General features: G+C 39.5%; 2 long non-coding RNA genes across 4 annotated transcripts in view; one reads left to right on the forward strand and one right to left on the reverse strand.

Moving 5' to 3' along the window:
• Positions 1-11839, reverse strand: LOC149913024 (uncharacterized). 2 transcript variants are annotated; one of them, XR_016461874.1, is made up of 3 exons: positions 9942-11839; positions 8219-8263; positions 1-7110 (listed from the first exon to the last, which is right to left on the reverse strand). It is a non-coding gene; the product is annotated as an uncharacterized LOC149913024 (long non-coding RNA). The 2 variants fall into 2 exon arrangements; XR_016461875.1 differs by having other exon boundaries at positions 1-7525; positions 9942-10030.
• Positions 10145-22965, forward strand: part of LOC149913025 (uncharacterized) — a 21624-nt gene continuing 8803 nt past the window's right edge. The window contains exon 1 of one of the 2 annotated variants that reach the window (XR_016461876.1): positions 10145-10223. This is a non-coding gene — a long non-coding RNA (uncharacterized LOC149913025). Of the gene's footprint in view, positions 10224-22288; positions 22388-22965 lie in introns of those variants that run through there. The other variant, XR_016461877.1, reaches the window with a different exon arrangement.

Genomic DNA, 22965 nt, shown 5'->3' on the forward strand with positions numbered 1-22965 from the left:
GTGGATTACATCTTAGTAGTCATTCTACAAAGCAATCAGCTCCAGTGCAGGCATGTTCTGCAGCAGAGCAGGAGATCACAATGTGCAGGGGAATTCTGATATCGCTGAGGCCCCAGGACCTGGAGAGAGATACCTGAAGCTGCCAGGAGACCCAGGCCCTTGTAAAAGCTGCTGAGAAGGCATGGACAGGACCGAGAGCAGTGCCGGGACAACCCCACAGGGACATAGGTAGACCCTAGAGAACATGAGCAACCAAGAGCAGGGGAAGATAGTGGGAAAAATATAGAGATGCTGTCTGGATCTGCAGAGTAAAACCAAGGAAGAGATGGAAATTAACTTGGCAAGGGATGTAAAAAATAATAAGAAGGGACTCTTTAGACGTATTGGTCAGAAGAGACAGACTAAGGAGAGTCTTCTCTCTCTTATAAATGAGAAAGGAGAAATGGCAGTAAGACATGGAGAAGGCTGAGGTACTCATGAACTCCTTTGCCCCAGTCTTCACCAGCAGTCTTTATCAATGACTTTATCAATGACAGTGGAATTGAGTGAATCCTCAGCAAGTTTGCAGGTGACACTGAGCTGAGTGGTGCAGTTGAAAAAATAAAAGGGATGCCATCCAGAGGACCCCTGAAGGCTTGAAGTGGGCCCATGTGAATATAATGATGTTCAACAAGGCCAACTGCAAAGAGCCACATCTGGATCGGGGCAATCCCAGGAGTTCTGGTGGACCAAAAACATAACATGAGCCAACAGTGTACACTAGCATCCTGGAAGTCCAACCGTAATTTGGGCTACATCAAATGAGAGGTGGCCAGTAGGGCAAGAAGTGACTGTTCTCCTCTTCTGTGCTCTTGCAAAGCCCCATCTGGACTAATGCAGCCAGGCCTGCGGCTGTCAGCACAAGATGTGGAGCTGTTGAAGTGGGTCCAGAAGAGGGCCATGAAGATGATCAATAGGCTGGAGCACTTCCCTTATGAAGAAAAGTGAAGGGAGCTGGGCTTGTTCAGTTTGGACAAGAGAAGGCTCTGGGAAAACTTAATTGCAGCCTTCCAGTATGAAAAGGGAGCTTATAAAAAGATGGAAAGTTACTTTTTAGATAAGCAGGTAGTGATAGGAAAAGGGAGAATGGTTATAAACAAATAGAGGGGAGATTTAGATTAGATGTCAAAGGTATATTTTGTGATGAGGCACTAGCATATACTGTTCAGAGAAGCTGTGGATGGCCCATTCCTGGAGGCATTGAAGGCTGGGTTCATTGGGATCCTGAACAGCCTGATCTCTGAGTGGCAACCCTGCTCATGGCAGGGGGTTGGAACTGAATGATCTTTAAGGTCCATTTCAACCCAAGACGTTCTATGCTTCTGTGGTAGGATAGCATAGAGAAAGGTACTGCTAGGGGAGAGAGGGAGCCATGATTCTGAAAGGATAACATCTGTAGACAACCCAGCAACAGACCTGAGATAGTGTTCTGTAACTTGGCTGCACAGAGACGAAGCAGAATGCACACATGCATGAAGAAAGTGCTGGGAAGTGCTTTATACAAGGGATAAAGTATCTACAAAGATTAAAAAGTTAGATGGCCTTTGTGATGTGTTAAATGAAGCAGACTAGAAGAGCAGAGTAGGATGTTCAGTCTCATATGTATTTGCTACAGAGGAAACCATGATGTAGTGTGGTTATGGCTAACACTATATTTACTGAGATCCTGAGCCTTACTTTTGAGTGATACACTCTGGATGCCTAAATAATTGCAGGCTGCTGGATTCACAGTTCTTTCTACCAAAAACAATGGCACTGCTTATTTGTGGCACTTGAAATAAGATAGTATCATTATTATTCAACTTAATATTTCTCAAATTTTGCTAAACAAAATTTGTTACCACCTGCAGTGGAGTAAAAGGCATAGATTCTATGGGGAAGAATATATGTTCTGGTTTTATGGATATGTTTGCAAAGTAATTTCATCATGTGCTGCAAAGCAAACCACTGCAATGAACAAACGTTTACTAAGGAGATCATATCTGCACTGTAAGTACTGTCTGAGGACTCTCACTGCAAGCTCAGGAGTTGCCTTTATGCTCAAGATCTTGCCCTTCATTCTTGTCTAAGCCACGATGACAGGCAGTATCCATATTAGACTCATGTCTTTTTGGATCTAACCTAAACTTTTGGATCTGTGATTAAACAACTTCATATGAAAAAATGCCCTTGCCCTAAATATACAGGGAAATTTTGCTTAAACCTTAATGAGAGCTTATTTAGAGAGTAACAACAGAAACCACAGAAAATGTATATGTAGGAGACCTAATTTTAACATTCCCTTGAACTAATATATTTTGGGCTAGGGTGTGTTTCACAGAGAATTTGTTGTTAACATTGCTGAGAACGGAAGACTTAGGAAAAATCTCATTCTAGCAGAAGCGAGTGCATCTGAACTATGTCTGAAGAGTTTGATGTGACACGCCCTTATGTTGAGAGTGTACTTGCTGCATGTGCAGTGAAGAGTTAAAAACCACTTGCCCTTTTCAGTTTTGAAAACCTATAAAAGTCCCTTAAACCTAGAATCAGGTGTAATATACCATTGGCTGAAGAAAGCATTTATGCCGACTGTAGAAGTCCCATCTGTCCCAACTGTATCTTTGTACATGAACACTGAAGCTTTTCTTGCATGGACTTTTGGAATTATTCATATGAAGTGAATAATTTTGTATATAAAATAAATTAAATTTTGTATATACACAAAGTAGCTGTTCCATTCCATCCTGCCCTTAATAGTTCAGCTTAGGAGCATTAAGGGTACGATAAAGGGTGGCTGAAGCCAGGAAATCAAGATACAATAGCTACATTCTCCTTAAATTGTCCTACTGTGCTTTTATTTGTCTTTCAAAATGGTTTTATTGGAGGTGAAGTTCTAATCTTAACTTTGGATGTCCTAGGCATTCCCAGTACAAGCCAGTCCTTGAAGTTTTTGTTAGTTTTTTTTTATAATATTGAATTCCCCCTAGCCCCACTTTGTATATAAGGTTATTTTTAGCTGAACTGTCTTGTTAACCTTGGGAACACATTGTAGCTGAAAACCATTCAAGTAATAATAGCTCGACAACTGGCTCCCCTGTGGACAGCTCTGCAGAGTCTGTCTGGAAAGGCTCCTACTCAAAGCAAAGAAACTGACTAGGCCCTTTTCTTTGAGTTCTTTGGAATTTTCTTTTTAGCACTTCTAGCAAAGGGAGTTGCAAACAATTAAAGCAAGAGTCAAAAAACAAGTGTTGCTGCCACTCTCATTAAAGCAGAACTTGTTTGTATAAATTGAGTATTCTCCTACCAAAAAAAAAAAAAAAAGGAACAAATAGCCTCTAATAGCCTCTTTCCCCAAAGCATCTTTTAATCTTCAGGGAATTATATTTTTAAATATGATGAAAAATAATGCCATTTTGTTTATTACAGAATGCTTGCCAAACTTGAGCCTTGCAGAACCTGCCAAATGTAAACTTTAAATTTAGTAATCTGAGCTGCTTTCCAAATGTCATATGCTCAGAGGAGAGCACGGGTTGTGAATTCTCTTGCATGAGAGATATTAGCAATCTGCTTTTCAGATGAACAATTCCAGGGAATATGTGGTGAAACAGAAGTATTATGTCACTAACCTTCAGGAAAAAAATTTGTTTTCATTTGACTTGTATACTGTTTTAATGGAAGACTGAGATGACTGAAGTCTTGTGTTTGTTGGTTTTTTTTACCTATTACATTCTTGCTCCTGCGTGAAAATAATGCATGTATAGCACAGTAATAATTCAAGAAGTAATATCAAGCAAATCAAGAATGTATAAACTTGCCTGTGGAATGTCTCCTACAATTTTAATAGCATATACTATTACAAAGTGCAGGTGAGATTACACAGCTTTTCTGTTTTACTCTGCGGTGATTTACTGGTGTTCATGTTTACATCTAATTAATTAATATCCCTGTTGGTGTGGGTTATTTTAGTAGAACCCACATCTTTTTTGTATTTTGTCTGTATGATGACGGTGCCCTGATAATGAAGGATACTCAGAGGGTGGTCTTTGCTTCTGTCTTTACTGCTAAGATTTTCCCTTCAAAAGACTCTGTCAATAAGAGAAAGAGTCTGAAGAAAGGAAGACATACACTTTTAGTACAACCCACACACATTTTGTATTTTATCATTTTAAGATATTATATTAATTCTACTTCTGGTGAATGGTTAGAAGCATAACTAATCACAAAGCAAGAAAAGAGACAGGGGGCAAGAGATGTAATTAAGTTACAAAATAAAGCACAAATTTTCTTGTTGAATTTGAACAAGATCTTAATTTACATTAAAGAAAAAAGGTCCACAACAATTAGAGGCAAAACTTTTTTGAATGAAATACTCCATGCTGTGCCTGGACAACAGAGGAGGTTAGATTTGAGGCCTTTGTTTAAAAGTTGTGTCAGTTTGGGCCGTTAGTTAGCTCCAGATCATATTTTGCAGATTCTGATAAGAATGTTGCTCATATATTTGAAAAACTGGGAAAATTGAGTGCTTTTTTTGTTTTAATCTCATTTCAAGTATTCACTTACCCTCCCTCCCACAGCCTGATTCTCTGACCAGTATGACAGAATAAATGTTTTAATTTCTACAGTTAATTTGGTCAACATCCACTGCCCTCCCCTCATCTACTCAGCCAGTCATGGCATCATAGAAGGCTAGATGGCATCACAAGGATGCTCAAGCATGACTTTGACTTGATGAATCCGTGTTCAGTAATCCTGATAACCTGAGAGTAGAGAGTGGTTTGGCAATCACTTCTGCCAGCTCTTTCAGATCTTGTGGGTAGACTTATCAGTGCCTGTGGATTTTGTGTGTGTTAAGTTTGCCCAGATGATCTCTAACCAGATCATCTCCAGTGAATGGCAAGCCTTCCTTTCTCCAGACTCTCTCTTACTTCTCTTACTGACAGGGTCTGGGATTCTCAAGGGATAATCTTAGCAGTAAAGACCAAACCAAGGAAGGATTTCAGTAACAGCACCTTCTGAGTATCCTTCATTACCTGTTTGTTTATGTCAATATGCTGTTAATACTGTTAAACTGCTTGTATAAGTTAATGTGGAATTTTGTTTAAGAATTACTTTTGTCTTACACTGTATGGCTCCAATATCTTACTTCCACCTTTTCTCTACTATGTCCTGAGATGGAAAACAATTATTTAAACTAGAAACTACTATTGTGTCTTATTTAGAGTCCTTTGACAGGAAGCCCAAGATCTAATGTTTCCATTGATTTCATAGAGATATACATTAGGACTCTGTATGATATATGTTATGATATCAGTTATCCAGAAATTCCCCCTATGGCTGTTTTCAGTCTGGAAGTTGAATAGATTGCTAACTTTGCAGCATCTTGCCAACCTGTCATTGTCTTTTGCTGTTTTTGACGTACCTATATGGATTAACCACACTATTTCATGGATCAAGTTCAAAAGCAGAAATTCTAAGCTCTGCAGTCTATTTCATTTCCATTAGTGAGACTGTCAAGTAAAAGAAAAGTTAAAATGGGAAGTGAAATATTTAATACATCTTTTAAGAGAAAATGTAGTTCATGTCTGTATAGTCTGCTGCAAGACTTTAGAAGTTTTGTAAGGATTCCCTACAGTATTTTTAATTGTATTTCCTAGCAAGTATCAAATATGCTACACAGGTTTCCTAGCATTTAACCATGATTACCTGAGGTAAACATTTAACCATGTTTACCTCAGTGGCATGGACAGGATCAAGTGAGCTTAAGACCTTATCTGATACAATCAGAGCAATTGTTGGATGAAGCAGCTGTATCTCCACAGTAAAAGTGACAACTTCTGTAGTGTCTAATAGAATAGCTGTGCCATCATATCAGCAATAGTAATGATGATAATAATAACAATACCAACAATGACTGCAGTGTTTTCCAGCAGTCTTGACTAAGATCATGACCCTGTTTTGCTAGTCATCCAAACAAACAGTGAAATTCTTTTCCTGATGTCTTTACAGTTTAACAATAAAAGAATAATTTTGTGAGATTAAGTCTGTTACACACCTCTAGTACAAACAAATGACTAAGATGCACAGAGATAAGAAATGCATCCAGGACTACACAAGAATTCTATGGCATAGGACCAAGAACTACATTTGAGTCTCCCTGAGTCCAAGTCATTCCTTAACTACAAGTTGGTACAGTATCCCACTGTGAAAAGTGATTGAGAAACATAATGCAGGTACATTTCGGCAGAGATTTGTTGTGGGAGAGAGGGTAAGGAACTATGTGATATTCTTTAGTATTAGCTAGAGAATTTCATCTCTAAAATGGTTGTCTATCCCTGTAGACTTAAAAGAAAATAAAAAATAAAATAAAAAAGGAAACCTTAAGCACTGAGTTTTTCTATAGTTATTCTGGACACTTATCATGGGAAAAAAAATTCCTCTATTCCCCTAGAAAATTGGACAAGTACTATTTGTACTCCACATGCTGGAGAAGGATTTTGCTTCTGGGAAGCTGCTTAAGTCAGTATTTGTGCACTTATAGTTACATTAATATATGCATTAGTATATATATTAATACATACAACTTTTTATCTTATGTCAATAATTATTTTTCAGGAGAAAATGATAAGAAAGTTGCATATATAAAGTAGTGTCTCATTTTCTTGTTTGATACTGCTTTTTTTTTTTCATTTTACACTCTTTAAATTCTTCCCCTGCTTCACAAAGCAGCTATCTTTTTGCTGAATAAGCATTTGAAGACAAAATGCAGCACCATCTACCTATGATAGCTAGCAAACAGCTTCCAGGCAGTGCAGTCATTTCACTGACCTCCAATGATTTCAGGCTCAGAATTATGATTCTTGGCTGAGTATTGTGTCAATACTTATTTAGGTGCAGTAATTTATTTAGGAGCAGAGATGCAATGGCTCATGTTAGTATACCTAGATTTAAAAGATATTTCTTCCCAGCATAATGTACAAGGGCCAGCTGGACAGCCTTTACCTCTGCAAATTGGATTGATTCTCCTTTTCCTCAGAGCCTCTGTAACTTGTCATGGAGGGCTCCACACAGCAGTATTCCAAATGCAATGCTTCCCTATGGCGTGACATGATCCATCAGTGAACAGGGCATATTTCTTATCATTTTCTGGTAATTCATTGTATGGTGGGGCCTCTTTATCATGTGATATCTCTTCTCCTGGTGATGTCCAAACTTTTTGCTTTTGGGCCAGTCCATGATCACTTCTAAGATTCCTGGACGACTGAGGTGTCCCATCTGAGCTTGTTGTGTAATCAACGCAATCCACTTACTCCAAGTGGCATCAGTAGCATGATGGGTGGAGAGAATCTTTCCCTTGAACATCCAGTTTAGCACCAGCAGTCAAGGTGCTAGAAGGAGCTGTGTTTCAGTACCAATTACTTCGGAAGCATCTGGAACCTCTCTTATATGTGGCTAATATCTCCTTTGCAGCTGGTTTTTAGCACTTTTCAGACCTCCTACACACTTTAGTCTGAAATTCAAGGGATCAACCTCGGGTCAACCCAATGATCTCCATGGAACTTATAGTCTATGAGCTCTTTGCTGAATACTGATGTGGCTGTTAAACAGGTTTCTCCTTGGCTAATTGAGTACAGCTGATAACAAGTGAATGCTCGGTGACAGATTTTTTTCCCTTTTCTGGATGGAGTACTGTCAGTGTAACAGAAATCATCACTTCTTTTATCTTTTAACAGTAAAGAGTTATTTGAATCTGTGCTCTTCCATGTAATGAATAATAAAGAAATGGGAAGGTGGAACCTTTTCTTCATGACAGCTATATAGGCCTACTATAGCCAGCAAAATAAAGATACAAATTGATATTTCTACAGCAGAGTCAGATACTGAAAGTATGGTATGTTTTTTGAGAAGGCAAAGGCATTTGTAATGGTCATCAAACACACTGATGTTTCTACAGAAGAACGTGTTAAAGAGCACCTCTGATCATTTTTTTTCAAATTCTTTTAGGAAAACTCAATCTCTTGCACTAGAAATTCATGTCTCTGGTTAGGAGAAACACAAGGTGTTTGTGATCCCACGAGAACAGAGATCTGCTTTGAGAACCAGTTTATATACAACATTGCTAGAGCTGAAATCATGTCTTTCCATTCCTAAATATAACATCAGTACATTTGCTTTTCTTAGATGAAAAAAGTTTCTAATTTACCTGCAGGATGTGACTCCTGAAGACAACTGAAATGTTGCGGGGAACCTGGTTTGGCAGAAGAAAGAAAGTTTAACAAGTTTAAGAAAATAATTGATGAGAAATAATAATAAATAATGCACTATGGATCTGTTTTAGACTCTTGTAACTCTACTTCTTCATAAATTCATACTTTTACTTAAATTTTTAAAATTCCTGAATATTGCATAAGTTGTTATCATTTTAGCTGTACAATATGGAAGAGTCTTTCTCAAATTTCTATATTTTTCATTGCAGGGCAGTGTGTGTTTTCTGCTGAGCATATCACAATTATCCTGCTTCTAAATTTTGAAATATTTGTCCTATATAAATATTCCTTTTTTATATTCCTGTATAAATATCCCTTTTTTCTTTTCATAAAGACAGGCTGGCAAGGCGGTGTGGTAGAGTTATTCCTTATGTGAGAGAGCAGCTAGAATGTATCAACCTCCACCTGGGGGAATGGTGATGTACCAAAGGAGAGCTTGTGGGTGAAAATTAAGGGACAGGCTAGAATGGATGACACTGTTGTGGGTGTGTATTATAGGCCCCCTGATCAGGATGAGGAAGTTGATGAGGCCTTCTGCAGGCAGCTGGAAGTAGCCTCGCAATCCCAGGCATTGGTTCTTACAGGGGACTTCAATTATCCAGATATTTGTTGAGTAAGCAGCATAGCCAGGCACATGTACTCCAGATGGTTCCTGCAATGTGTTGAAGATAACTTACTGATTCAGGCGGTGGAGGAACTGATAAGGGGTGGGGTGTGACTGCACCTTGTTCTTACTAATAAGGATGGGCTTGTTAGGGAAGTGAAGGTTGGGGGCAGCTTGGGATGTAGTGATCACGAGATGGTGGAGTTCAAGATCTTGAGTAGAAGAAGCAAACCAAAAAGTAGGATTGCTGGACTTAAGGAGAGCCAACGTGATCTCTCCCAGGACCTACTTTGGAGCTATTCTGTGGAGTAGGGTGTTAGAAGGTAAGGGGGCCTGTGAGAGCCGGTCTTCATTTAAATAGCACTTCCTCCAAGCTCAGGATCAGTGCATCCCTATGAGTAAGAAATCAGGAAAGGGTGGCAGAAGACCTGTGTGGATGAGCAAGGACCTCATGCGTAAACTCAAAGGGGAGAGGTAGGTCCATGGAATGTGGAAAAAGGGTCTGACCACTTGGGAAGAATATAGAAATGTTGTTAGGGCCTTCAAGGATGCAACAAGGAAGGCTAAAGCCAAACTGGAATTGAATCTGGCAAAGGAGATAAAGAATAATAAGAAAGACTTTTCAAAGTACATCACTAGTAAAAGGAAGACTAGGGAAAATATAGGTCCCCTACTAAATGAGGAGGGTGTTCTTGTAGTGGGGGATGCCAAGAAAGCAGAGATACTGAATGACTTCTTTTCTTCTGTCTTCATTGCAAAGACTCCCTCTTGGGAATCTTGGACCCTGGAGGTAAGTGAGAGAGTCTGGGGAACAAAAGGCTCCCTTTTGGTGAGGGAGGAGATGGTCTGAGGGCATCTAGGCAACATCAATGTGCCTTGGTGGGATACATCTACACGTGCTGAGGGAACTGGCAGAGGTGATTTCTGAACCACTCTTTATCATCTTTGAGAGGTCTTGGAGAATGGGAGAGGTGCCTGAAGACTGGAGCATAGCCAGTGTCACTCTGGTCTTCAAAAAGGGCAAGAAGGAAGAAACTACAGGCAATCAGCCTCACCTCCATCCCTGGGAAGGTGATGGAACAACTTGTTCTAGTTGCCATCTCCAGGCAATTGGAAGAGAAGAAGGTTATCAGGAGTAGTCAGCATGGGTTCACCAGGGGAAGGTCAAACTCAACCAACCTGGTTCGTAATCTTCTATGATGTCATAACTGGCTAGGTGGACTGGGGAGAACAGTGGACGTAGTCTGCCTTGATTTCAGCAAGGCGTTTGACACTGTGTCCCACAACATCCTTGTAACAATACTGAGGAAGTATGGAATAGTTGAGTAGATGGTGAGGTGGGTTGAGAACTGGCTGTCTGGCAGAGCTCAGAGGGTTGTGACTGGCAGCACAGAGTCAGTTGGAGGCCTGTATTTAGTGGTATTCCTCAGGGGTTGGTGCTGGGCCTGGTCTTGTGTTCAACATATTCATCAATGATTTTGATGAGGGGATAGTATCCACCCTCTGCAAGTTTGCTCATGATATGAAGCTGGTAGGAATGGCTGACACACCAGTAGGCTATTCAATGAGACCTGGACAGACTGGAGAGTTGTGCAGAGAAGAGCCTGATGAGTTTTAACAAGAGCAAGTGTACAGTCTTGCACCTAGGGAGGAATAACCACATGCACCAGTACAGGGGGATGACCTGATGGAAAGGAGCTCTGTGGAGAGGGAACTGGGGGTTCTGGTGGACAACAGGTTGTTCATGAGCCAGTAGTATGCCCTGGTGACCAGGAAGGCCAATGTTATCATGGGGTGCATTAAAAAGAGCATGGCCAGCAGGTCTATGGAGATAATCCTCCTCCTGTACTCTGCCCTGGTGAGGCTTCACCTGTAGTACTGTGTCCAGTTCTGGGCTCCTTGGTACAAAAAAGACAGGAATCTTCTGGAAAGAGTACTGTGGATGTGCACAAAGATGAAGAGCCTGGAGCACTTCTCTTAGGAGGAAAGGTTGAGCAACGTGGGTCTGTTCAGCCTTGAGAAAAGAAGACTCAGAGGGAATCTGATCAATGTCTATAAATATCTAAGGTGTGGGATGCAAGGGAATAAGGCCAGACTATTTCTGGTGATATGTGGCAATGGAACAAGGGGCAATGGCCACAAACTGAAGCATAGGAAGTTCTGCACAAATGTGTGTAAGAACTTCACAATTGGGGAGATGGAGCACTGGAACAGACTGCATAGAGGGGTTGTGGAGTCTTCTTCACCAGAGGCATTCAAGACCCACCTGGACTCCTACCTGTGCATCCTGGTCTAAGGAGCTTGCTTTGGCAGATGGTCTCTAGAAGTCCCTTCCAGCTCCTATAATTCTGTGATTCTGTGATCCTGCTGTAAATTAGAATTCTAAGCTATACTGCACTATGCATATATTTGAGCATGAATCATTGTCCAGGAGTCTGAGTAAACAAAAGGCTGAATTTATAGTCTCAAAGAGAAAACAAATACAGTCTGGATTAGAATAGTTCCTACTTTACTGATGAGAAATTGAGTCAATACAAGATTAAATGATTTGACGTGCCCAGGGTCATGCAGGGAACATGTGACAGCTATTGGCACTGAATTGTGGTCTCCTGGCTGCCAGGCTTAACTGCAGAACCATCATTCTTTTCATGATAACTTTTTTTTTCTTAACTCTTTCATGTAAGTGGATGTCATAGAGTGGCAGAGTGCATGCTTTATCAAGCATGTTTCATTAACAAAATGTGTCAGAGAGAGAGTGCATGTACATACCTCCCACACAGCTGTTCTAGATGATAGTTTAGTACCAAACAGTTCCCTCATTTTTTCTTCCCACCATTTTCCTAGATGTCTTGATCTTTCCTAGATATCTCTGTGTGGTAGCAGATCTAACTGTAGACTTTGTCCTTCAACGGGCATATGCTACAACTGTAAGGTAGACGTTCTCTGTGCAACAATGCATTACTAGCTTTTTTTTTTTTTTTTTTTTTTTTTAGAGAGAACTTGAAGACCACAGCATTACATAGTATTTAACCTCTATACAGGGTAATCTTGCTTTTTTTCCTTGTCACTGCTAAAGTAAAAAGGATAAGGAAGTGGTAAATCGTGATGGAAAGCAAAAAAGCTAGGATGATCCATTAGTTACTTTCTGATGAAATATCACAAAAAAGAGTTCAGCTCCTGATCTTAAAGCAAGGCACATATGATGGAGTCCTTCATCCTAGTCTAGCAAACTCTGAGTTCTCCAGTGCATTTTTAAATGAATCACTTTTCAGATTTAATAGGAAATTGCTGTAGAAGCAATTGCTCAAAATTATTCCTTCTGAATTACAGTGTAAAAAGTTTTTACAGGGAGCTATGTTATGTATTTGGAAAGCAGAGCCCTTCAACAAATAGTTATGCTGTATTTTGGCTCTATAAGGAAGCTGCAGTGATCAGAAAGATGAATGCAATGCTAAACAATGTTATCACCAGTGCTCTGGAGGAATGCTTTCACTTCCTATAGTGTTATGGATGGGGTGACCTCAGATGGTATGCAGCAGTGCACAGCATACAGTTACATTAAACTTTTTATAGCTGCTAAACTTTTTTGACCCTTTGTCTGCAGTAAAATAGTGTTCCTCAGTGCTGCTGAGAAAGATGAAAACTTTCTTCCCATCTGTCTAGTCACTCCTGTGGAGTTTATGTTGTTGTGCTACATAGGCTATTTATACCCTTACACTATATAGTTTATACTGCACTTATCCAAATATATCCAACAAGCAAGAAGGAAGAAAATAACTTCTTTTTTAAGGCATACTTTCTCTTTCTTGCACTGTGCATATAAATGTAAAGTATGCCGCAAGATCAAAGTACAGCCTGTGTGAAAGCATATAGGACACAATAGAAAGAAGCATCCCCCTGCAATTGCAAGATTCAGCTTCCCAGGGAGTGCTGATATCAGTCTGGACAATTTGATGTAACCATACCAATGTAGCTGAAGCTATCTGGGCTAAAGGATTTATTAGTTGTGAATGTCCATTTTTGTTTTTGCTGGACTAGTGCCAGTAAATAAGTCACCAAAACCACTAGCTGAGTGTCATTTGATAGGAAAAGGCTGGGATCATAAGTAAGCTTTCTGCCTTTTAACAAAAAAAGTGCTGAGGTAAGCAGTGTCAAACCCAGCTGCATCAACACGATGGTGGGAAGACAAATGAGAGCTTTCACTGCTGGATACAAGGGATAGAGAGCCCACAGTTCTAAAAAACCTCTTCACATCCCAGAAACAGCTGTCATAACTGAAACTGCACGGGTTTGCTTTTTAAACTACCAGCTTTGATAAGGAGAATTCTCTCACCAGCCCTTTCTCTACCAGATAAACACAATTCTAGCGGCACAGCTCATCTGCAAGGTGACTGTAGACTTAAGTATCTTCAAAGGTTTCCAAAACCCTCTTCTTATAACCTCTCTCAAATACTGATGCTGAGTCTCCATCTGGCATTTCAGAAGAATTTATGGCTATAGTCTCTGGCTGCTCGATCATATGAGCTCCACAATTACCATGCAATGTAAAACTTTTTAGATTTTTCCTATGGGAGATTGAACTTTACAAAGTTAGGTCCTGTTATTGGCAACAGTGAACAATGAAACAGCCACAATAGAAGGGATGTGGGATCACTTCAGAATAAATGCAGGGGTGATGATTGTTTTGAAATGTTCTGTCATACTCTCCAGGTGCCAATCTGGGACAGGAGGTCAGGCAAAGTCAAGGGTGATGAAGTGTGTGTGCTCATGTCCTGCCCTGCTGTGCTGGAGAAGGCCCAGATGAGATGCCCAGGCCTGCGTGCTGTGTGCCAGCCTGCACATGCTGGCCATGTCTGAGTACAGGCAAAGGGAGCAGAGAGTCCTGTGGAGGGGGAGGGAAGTGCCTGCAGCTGGTGATGCGATGCTCCAGACAGGCAAGGCTTTCTCTCCACAGGGTCCGCCAACTCCTGGTGGCTGTTGCCTGGGAAATGGCTAGGGAAATATAAGGAATGCTTAGAGACTATATCCTTCTTTTGGGCTCCTGGATGGAGCAAAAAGGGGGGTGGATGGATTTTCTTTTTGTTTCTCTCTCTTTTTCTTTTTTTTTTTTCAATATATATTCAGCAGATTAGATGGGCAGGTTGCTGTGGTGACGACAGGGAGGTCTCCTGCACACCTGCACCGCAAACAAGGAGCTCTGCCAACAAAAACATAGGGAATCCTGAAGGCATCTATTCTCTTTCTCTTTTCTTCCATTCCCTCTCCATCCTTTCCCTCCTTCCCAATATTTACGGAGTTCTGTGTGCCAAATATTGGTAGTCCCAGCCTTCCTCCAAAGAAAGGAATAAGAGTGTTCTCCTTGTACTTTGTCTGAGTTAGGTTTGGCAAGGTATCTTTGTGAGTCCAGAAACCTGGGGAAGTAAACATGGTAGCAACCAGATAGTACAAGGAAGGGAGGTGGATAATTTCTTTAAGAATTCTTTATTTTCCTCACTTTGAGATATGAATTACAATTCTTTCATTTCTTACTTGTAATCAAGATCTGCATACTGTTTTGTTTCTTGCATACTATCCTTAAAAGTGAAGTTTTTGTTCTAGAAGGAGAGGATTAAAACAGTTAAATTTCACTCCCAGTAATTTGCTCCCAGTCATGGAAAGACTCTTACCAATTTCAGCCATTGGCAGTCATCACCACTTGCTGAACATTTATGAAGATCAAACAGTGGATGTGAGCACAGTGAGGCAGTGGGTGATGCATTTCAGTAGTGGTGATAGCAATAGTGGATCACCTCCACTGGTGAATATGTTTATGAGCACTGCGTGCTCTTCTTCAAAAATGCATTGCTATTGATGATGTCGTTGTTGAAAAATAACATTTGGTAGCTGAGAATGTTATCTGTCAAATAGCGTTATTGTGCTCTTTGTATCTGTTGCAGTTTTCATAGAAATAAATATGAAGCATTATTTTTGGAGTAGTCTATGTATTTCTGTGTATTGTAGAAGTCAAGCCTTCTATTGGGCAGTATACATTTGTATGTATACTGTGTGTGTACATGTATATAAATACATATATTTTAAGATGAGTGCAAGATGGTTTTTTTCTTCAGTGGACTGTGCTGCATCCGAAGATATCAGCAGCAAACAAGACACTCTAGAATTTAACTTATCTGAAGTTCTCAGATGTAAAAGGTTTAGAATAAATAATAGTATGTGTTAACTGCATGCTGTAAACACAGAAGAGACTACGCACTTGCAGAAAGATGGAGATCTTGATTAAAGGAGCATTTATTCAGTGAGCATTACTTTGTTTTAGTTACATGAAAAATGACGGATTGTTTGTTTATAACTGAACTGAGCTGAATTTCCAACTGTGTTTGAAAGTTAAATTTAAAAGAAAAAGATGTGGAATGGTATGGAAATGGAAATACAAGAATTCACCAAGATAAATAGAATATATACAAAAAGAATATTATTTTTGGACCCTAGGAAAAAGAGTGATACACTCTTCTTTTAAAACACACACCAGAAGAGATGACATTTTTGCAGCTTCTGTTGACATCCTGGAGGAGAAAAACAGAGGAAATGCAAATTGCTTGAGAATCCAAGCATGTGCAAAATGAGATTTCACAGAAGCCATGGGACACTGCTATACACTGTTTAGTCTGAAAGTTTTTATAATGCCAGATTTGTGCTCCATCATTTTTTTGAAGGTTACAGCCATTGGTCTGGAAAACCAATAACATCCAGCTGGAGAAGGTATATGAGAGGAGGATCTAGGAAGTTTCTACTCAAAGATCATTTTTGTATCTCTAGATGCATTCCCAGAAAACATGTGAGTGTGAAAATGGCCCTGTTTGTATTCAGGGGAGCCCACCTTTCTGGAAGTGCATCTGGCAGATGTTCTATGCTCTACTGGTGTCAGCTTAAGGGAATTCTGACTGTTCTCATCTACTATCCTAGTCAGAAAATAGATGCAAAAAGAAGCACTGAGTGCAAAGGAAGAAGAGACATGAGATAAAAGTCAGAGCAGATCTTGCATCTAAAGTCCCAGGTAACCGAAGTATCAGCAAAAGTGCATATTATTGGAACAGAATACAGGTTCTAATTACACTCTGCCTAAGTTGGCCCTTTAGAAGCAGTATACTGGCTTCTTCAGAGTTTCAGAGAGGAAAAGCAGTATTTCACATGTAGATAAAATCCTTTGCCCTCCTTCTCTGTGCAGAAAATGGGAGATGATTTCCCTCACAATGAGTTGTTCCATAATTTGCAAAGTACTTCAAAGCCCTTCTAGATTAAGGACTATGTAAATGTGGGATAGTTATCAATTAAATACTGTGAATGTGTTTAGAATGAAACCAACATGTTCTTGCTTGAAAATGTAGAATGTGGTTAATCAACATGCTCTGAACAACTTTCCAAATATCAGGCATATATCTATTGCCAAACTATTCAAGCAATTTTGTATCTGTGTAAGATACTCAGCTAGGTAGAAGCAAGGCATCTCAGTACTGTGTGACGCTTCATGAGCCTTCTTCAAATAATACTTTAAAAATAAATATTGCATTAAGCAATATGTTCCACTTTTAAGCCAATTGCCACATTCACAGAATCCAAATTGCAGGGTTTGGAAGGGACCTCTGGAGATCATGTAGCCAACCCTCTGCTAGAGCAGGTTCCCTACAGAAGGTTGCATGAGGTTCTGAGCCTCTGGATTGAAATATGCCAGCTGTTTAGAAATGCCTAGTTAACATTTCCTTCTGTATCAGGAGAGGTTAACAGCACAGGTTGATTTATACTGTACTAGGATTTTAGATTAAATATTGCTATTTATGACAGAATTTGACCAAGAAATAAGAAATGAACCCTTATTCTATTGATATCACTGAAATGTGGGTTTTACTTCAGAATTCGGTAACAAAATTCACTGCAGATCTAAAATGTAGTAAACATTCTGTATCGGTTTAGTTTTTCCTTCCGTGTGAAAGCTTTGTTTTCAAAACAATGTTTTATATTACAAAATATTAAAGACTAGGTTTGAGGATTTTCTAATCTTGTAAAATGATACTGCTTTTCTCAGAGATTATTTAAGGCTTCATTTTTCCTTCCCAATATCCCTGGTTTCCACCTGCATGAAGGCATCTGACTTTGAATAGACAGAGAGAAATGATTAGTTGTATATTTGCACATTCCTTTAAATTCCGCTCTCCTAGCACATTTCCTCTCAGTTGTAAAGTGTTATTATCAATTAAGGATAACTGTTATTATGGATTCCATCCTTTTCAAAGCATTTTGAGATCTCAGTATTTCTCTGGATGCTGCTCCCACTTAATCTCTCTGTCCTTTAATTCAGTGTAGCACTTGAGATTATAGACTCAACATTTCTCCCAAAGTTTTCATTGCATTCAAAAATATGCCCATTAATTTGTTTTATAATTTTTGTATGTTAGCTGAAGTGAATAAATGTGAAGCCCTGGATAACTGATTTGCCCAGTGCAGTAATAACCTGAGTAACAAAAGAGATGATTGTTTTTTGGTGAAGATGTTTGAAAGTTTTTCAGAACTTTTGTCCAGTGTTTGTACATACACATGCATATGCATGCATGTTTCTGATTTTTGTTTTCCCATTAAACAGTTCTACTGTGTTGTATGGTATGAAACCAAAATCAAGACAGTGGATAATAACAATAATTTCCATGCCACTTTTACATGGATTGTGCCTTTGTAGTCTCACTATTTTTTCTGTAATTTTTCCTTTCTTAAAGTTGTTTTCTTCTGTAGCCTATCACATACACTGGAACCAACTCTCTCCTTCCTTTTGGCTTTTCAATTTTAGAGGATTTTCTATCAGGTGAATTATTTCTAGTTTCATTAAGATTAATTAGCATTAATAGAAATAAAGCATTCTCTCTATCAGAGATTTTTACCCCCAGTCCCATCCTGTTTTACTGCAGTAAAAGCTTTCAGTTTACATATTAAGTAGGAAAGACTGTATTTTTATCTATATAGATAGTATGGCTATTTTAGACTAGCATAGGGGCAGAAGAGTTGATAATAATATGAATTTGGGGAATGCAAAGTTTGCTCAAGTTGTTTTTAGTAATCTGTTCACAAGGTTTCAGCGTCCTGTAATTTTCACTCAGCATTTGAAGCTGCTCCAAATCTTTAGGACAAAAACAATATTTGTTAACAAAACCAGACAGTTCTTTCAGTTTTTCCATGATGCTTGTAGTTTTGAAAAGGTTTTGAGAAACTCTAGAATGATCTGTTATATCAGAGACATTCAATATATAATCAAGTACTTCTGAAAGAAAGCCAAATTTGAGCCAAGCTCATATTTTACAGGGAAATAAATTCCTCCATTTCAAGACAGCAAAAGAGGTATCCACTTTCTATATCTTGCAAGAGCAACTTTACAAAACCTGGTCTATATTATTCCACTCTTATTGGGCAGCTGCAGCTTTAGAACAGATGTAAGCGAAAGTTGTGCTTGAGCACTTCAACTCCATGCTGTTTAATTAAAGGCATACAGAGTTTCCCAGTGTTTGTAGATTTTCCCTCCTTTTTCTCAGTTACCTGGCAATCTTAGGGTTAATGAAAGAAAGATTTAGATTCCAATTCAAAGTTACAAGCAAAAATATGCCTAATGATATTATACTAATCTCCATCCCTTTTTGACCCAAGCACATAGCAAAAAAATCAGGTTATTGGAAGTCACTCTGTGGTTTAGAGCCATGTATCTTTGATGCAATGTTTCTTGTTTGCAAAGAAAAGAGAATTTACCTTCCCCTGAATCAAACAGAAGATAGTTAAGTTTTTCACAACTTAAAATCTCTTTCACCTCATACTATATAATGCTTGAACTTGTCATTTCCATTCTCGGTATTTTTATGGATCAGGTTTACATGTGAGCATTCTTTTCCAAGCCAGAACATTTGGATTCTAAGCATCGTTCTCAGAGTCACAATTTCTCAAACACAAACTAGGCATTAAGATGCAACTGTTTTATATGCCATTGACAGAGGCATCCTCAGAGGCTTGAAACGTGTCTGTTCTTGGCCTACACTTTGTGGATTGCATCTAAGCTTTTCACATTTAAGAAACATAATCTAGCAAAGCATCTGGAACTGGGTACTGTTCCTACTGGCTCTTTCAGAGCTGTGTATTCTCCAAAACTCAATACTACTTTCAACCCTGGCTTTACTGTAGCTGTTCTGAAATACCCCTTTTCTCTACTCCAAAGAGACAGTGTGCAGTGACCTTACTAATGTTTCCATCCCACACTGTTCCTCGCTTCCATGAACAGCGTAGCTTTCACAGAATCACAGAATCACAGAATCACAGAATCGTAGGGGTTGGAAGGGACCTCCAGAGATCATCGAGTCCAACCCCCCTGCCAAAGCAGGATCCCTACACCAGGTCGCACAGGTAGGCGTCCAGGCGGGTCTTGAATATCTCCAGAGAAGGAGACTCCACAACCTCCCTGGGCAGCCTGTTCCAGTGCTCCGTCACCCTCACCGTAAAGAAGTTCTTGCGCACATTGGTGCGGAACTTCCTATGCTCCAGCTTCTGGCCATTTCCCCTTGTCCTGTCTCTGCACACTGCTGAAAAGAGTCTGGCCTCGCCACTTTGCCCCCCACACCTTAGATATTTATAGACCTGGATCAGGTCCCCTCTCAGTCTTCTCTTCTCAAGGCTAAACAGACCCAGCTCACTTAGCCTTTCCTCATAGGGGAGATGCTCCAGGCCCTTCACCATCTTTGTGGCTCTCCGCTGGACTCTTTCCAAGAGATCCCTGTCTTTTTTGTACTGGGGAGCCCAGAACTGGACACAGTACTCCAGATGAGGCCTTACCAGGGCAGAGTAGAGGGGGAGGATAACCTCCCTCGACCTGCTGGCCACGCTCCTTTTAATGCACCCCAGAATACCATTGGCCTTTTTGGCCACAAGGGCACACTGCTGGCTCATGGCCAACCTTTCAGCAAAGAAGAACATGGTTCAACCTTGGTTATAGTCAATAGACATATTCAAATTAACAGGAATATGGAAATTAAACTGCTGCTGCAGAAAAAAAAAAAAAGAAAAAAAAGGAAGAAAAAAAAAAAACTATCTGTACTGGAAGCTATCTGTACTGGAAGCTGTGGAGCAATGCTTTCCCACCCAGCATTATCTCCAGAGAGTCTGAGATACAGCAAGAAACGCTGGAAGTTCAGACTGTGAAAATCACATTCTTTATCATCTCCCCAGATGGCTTAGGAAGAGAATTCAGACAACACACAACAGAGATAAGTTTGAAATTTCCAAAGAAAATATACTGTGGAATTCACACACATCTGTGGCACTCTCTCATTCTCTGCTGAAATAATCTAGTGAATTGAAAAATGTCTGGTTAGGGCCAATTTTTTATCCCTCCATGCATGGAAATCTGGAGCCAGTCTAATGAATCTGATGTTGTTAATAGCTCTAAATTTATTCTAGTACGTTGGAGATCAGACTGAGCTGTGAACTGCAAGGCAGCATGAGAGCAATCTGTCTGTGTTGAATACTTATTCTGCCTCCCCCTGTTTTTGTTTCCTGCTTTATGTATATTTCTTTCTCAAGGATAGCACTCTGGACTTCGAAAAGCAGAAGAGGAAACACAAAGGCAGGAAAATAACACCAAAATCTCTGCAGCTTAGCTATCCTGCCATCTGCCTGGAAGGACAAACCATTCAAACAGAACAAAACTTGTGGTCCAACTGCTATGTCTGCAATGACGAAATGGTGTTATAGTTGAAATTCTCTGCAAGACCTATTAGATCAATATATTACAAAAACAACAGCAAACAGAAATGACCACATTTCACCCATTCTCAAAAAAGTAGGCCATAATTCAAATCTTTTGCTGTTATCTGGAAGTGAAATCTGAGAGCAGAGAAAAGATGGGGAGAGAAATCTTGTGTTAAGCTGGAATGCACCAGAGAATAAATGGCTGGCACTTGCAAAGCTGCATTGCAGGGGAGCTTTTAACAGTTGGCCACTGCCAGCTGATGTCTCTTTAAGCATAACTGCCAAGAAGCCAAAACTGGAAGCAGGTGCAGGGACAGAGGAGCTGAATGTGGAAAGGGAGATAAAAAAAGTGAAGAACAGAACTTCTGTTGTTAAAATTTGGTTGCTTTCACTGAAGCCTAAACAAAGCTTTACTTTATATGAATAACAATTTTTAGTGTGATAAAACTGCCTACCCATTTTGACAATCCTCTTGCATTTATGTACTGAGTTAAAGGATTTCTGTTGTGGTGGTGTTTTTTTTTCTTCCCCAGTAAAGCCTTAGATTGTCTGGGAGAATCCTGTGTACTGATTGTACCAGCTTTCCTGTGGATATTCAGAGCATTTTCTTCTTAGAAACTTTTGCTTGCAAGCAAGGCTCCCACTTCTGTTAGTCCAGGGCCGGGGAAGGGAGCTGTTTCTCTGGCTCAAGTCCTCGTCTGCAGTGTGCCATGTCACCAGTTCAGGACGTTATTATGCTGCTGTCTGACAAAATGTATGCCAGGAAGCATGAGTTACTAGGGATTTACACACTTTAAAACACTAATGCAGTATGTCACTTATGCCTTTGAAAAAAGTCTTCTGTATATAAAAGGTAAGAAATGACAAGCATAGGCTTTACTCCATTACTGCTTGGAGTCCAAGATATTGGCAAGTTTTGCAAGAAACTTTGTAAGAGATCATGATTACCATTATCTCAAAGAGATAATGTATTTCCTGATAATAAGGAAAGCAAGGCTGAAAGTATAAAGAAAATTTTTTACGGTGGCAACAAACTAAAATCTTGAAAAGCACATGGGAGAAAAGAGGGAAGCTTTTCTTCAGTCCTTCACTAAGAACTTTATTTTTAATTATATAGCAGTTAATGTTCTAATAGGTTGTAGGAAAGAAATACCACCTTTTAGGGAGAGCATGGAATTTCAGCTTCTCTGCTGTTCTCTGTCCTTTAAACAATTCCCACTGTGCTCAGATAAAGATGTTCCTTTCTGCTTTGCTTCTCCTGTTAAAGAAATTACAATAGCTGAAGCCACAATGGATAAGGTTAAAAGAAGTCTCTATATGTAACCAATTCTTTGTTCCTTGTGTTTTAAAATCATTCATTTTCCATATTCTAAGCATTATTTTAAATCACAAAACAATGCCTTCTTTTTTTCCCCCACCTTATGAATCTCTTGCCCTGCAAGAATGACACAGGCTTCTCTGAAAGTAGTGTATCCTATTTTATTATGTTTATCCACAACACCAAATGTGGATAGTGGAGGTACAGCAGTAGAGGTTGAACCTTCCAGAATATATTCCATTCCTTGTTGTTGCCACGTAACAGGTAGCAGCAGAGGGGTAGTCTGGCAGAATGGCACCGGACATGAAAATGAGTATAAAGCAAAGGCGTGGAATTGAATCCTTCCATGCAGAAAAAATTGCAGCCGTTGACACCTATGGACACTCCCTGAAGATTTATGGAGACCAAATAGTGGATGTAAGTACAGTGAGGCAGTGGTGGTGCATTTTAGCAGTGGTGACAGTGAGGTGAAAGATAAGCCATCTAGATGACCAAGAGTTTTGTGAGTGCAACATGTGGACTCTTGTACTTTTCTTTTCTTCACTGGTGGAAATGCGTAGCTAATGGTGATGACTATGCTGGAAAATAGTGTTTTGTAGCTGAGAATTTGCTCTATCAAATAGTGTTGTTGTGCTCTTGGTCTGAGATGTAGTTTCCATGGAAACAAATAGGAGCTATTAATTTCAGAGCAATCTATATATTTTGGTTGGTATTTCACTGTTTTGCAGTAGCACAGCTCCAGCCTTGATTTTCCATTTATATATAATGTTTAATTTGAAGGAAAATTGTCCATTTTTCAGTTTATATTTCATATTAGCTGTGTTTATGTTTATACTGACTGTGAATTTCTCTGTTCCTTTCCTAATATCCTACTACTGCTTGTTTTCTCTCTTTTGAAAATATTCAGCTAATTTAGCACTGAGATGAAGGTTTTTCCATATTTAAGTCCATCTTTTCTTTGTAATAGGATCTTGTTTTGTAGTTTCTAAGAAACA

Source organism: Phasianus colchicus, chromosome Z, assembly GCF_987193195.1.
Source record: "Phasianus colchicus chromosome Z, bPhaCol1.hap1.1, whole genome shotgun sequence".
Taxonomy (NCBI): Eukaryota; Metazoa; Chordata; class Aves; order Galliformes; family Phasianidae; genus Phasianus; species Phasianus colchicus.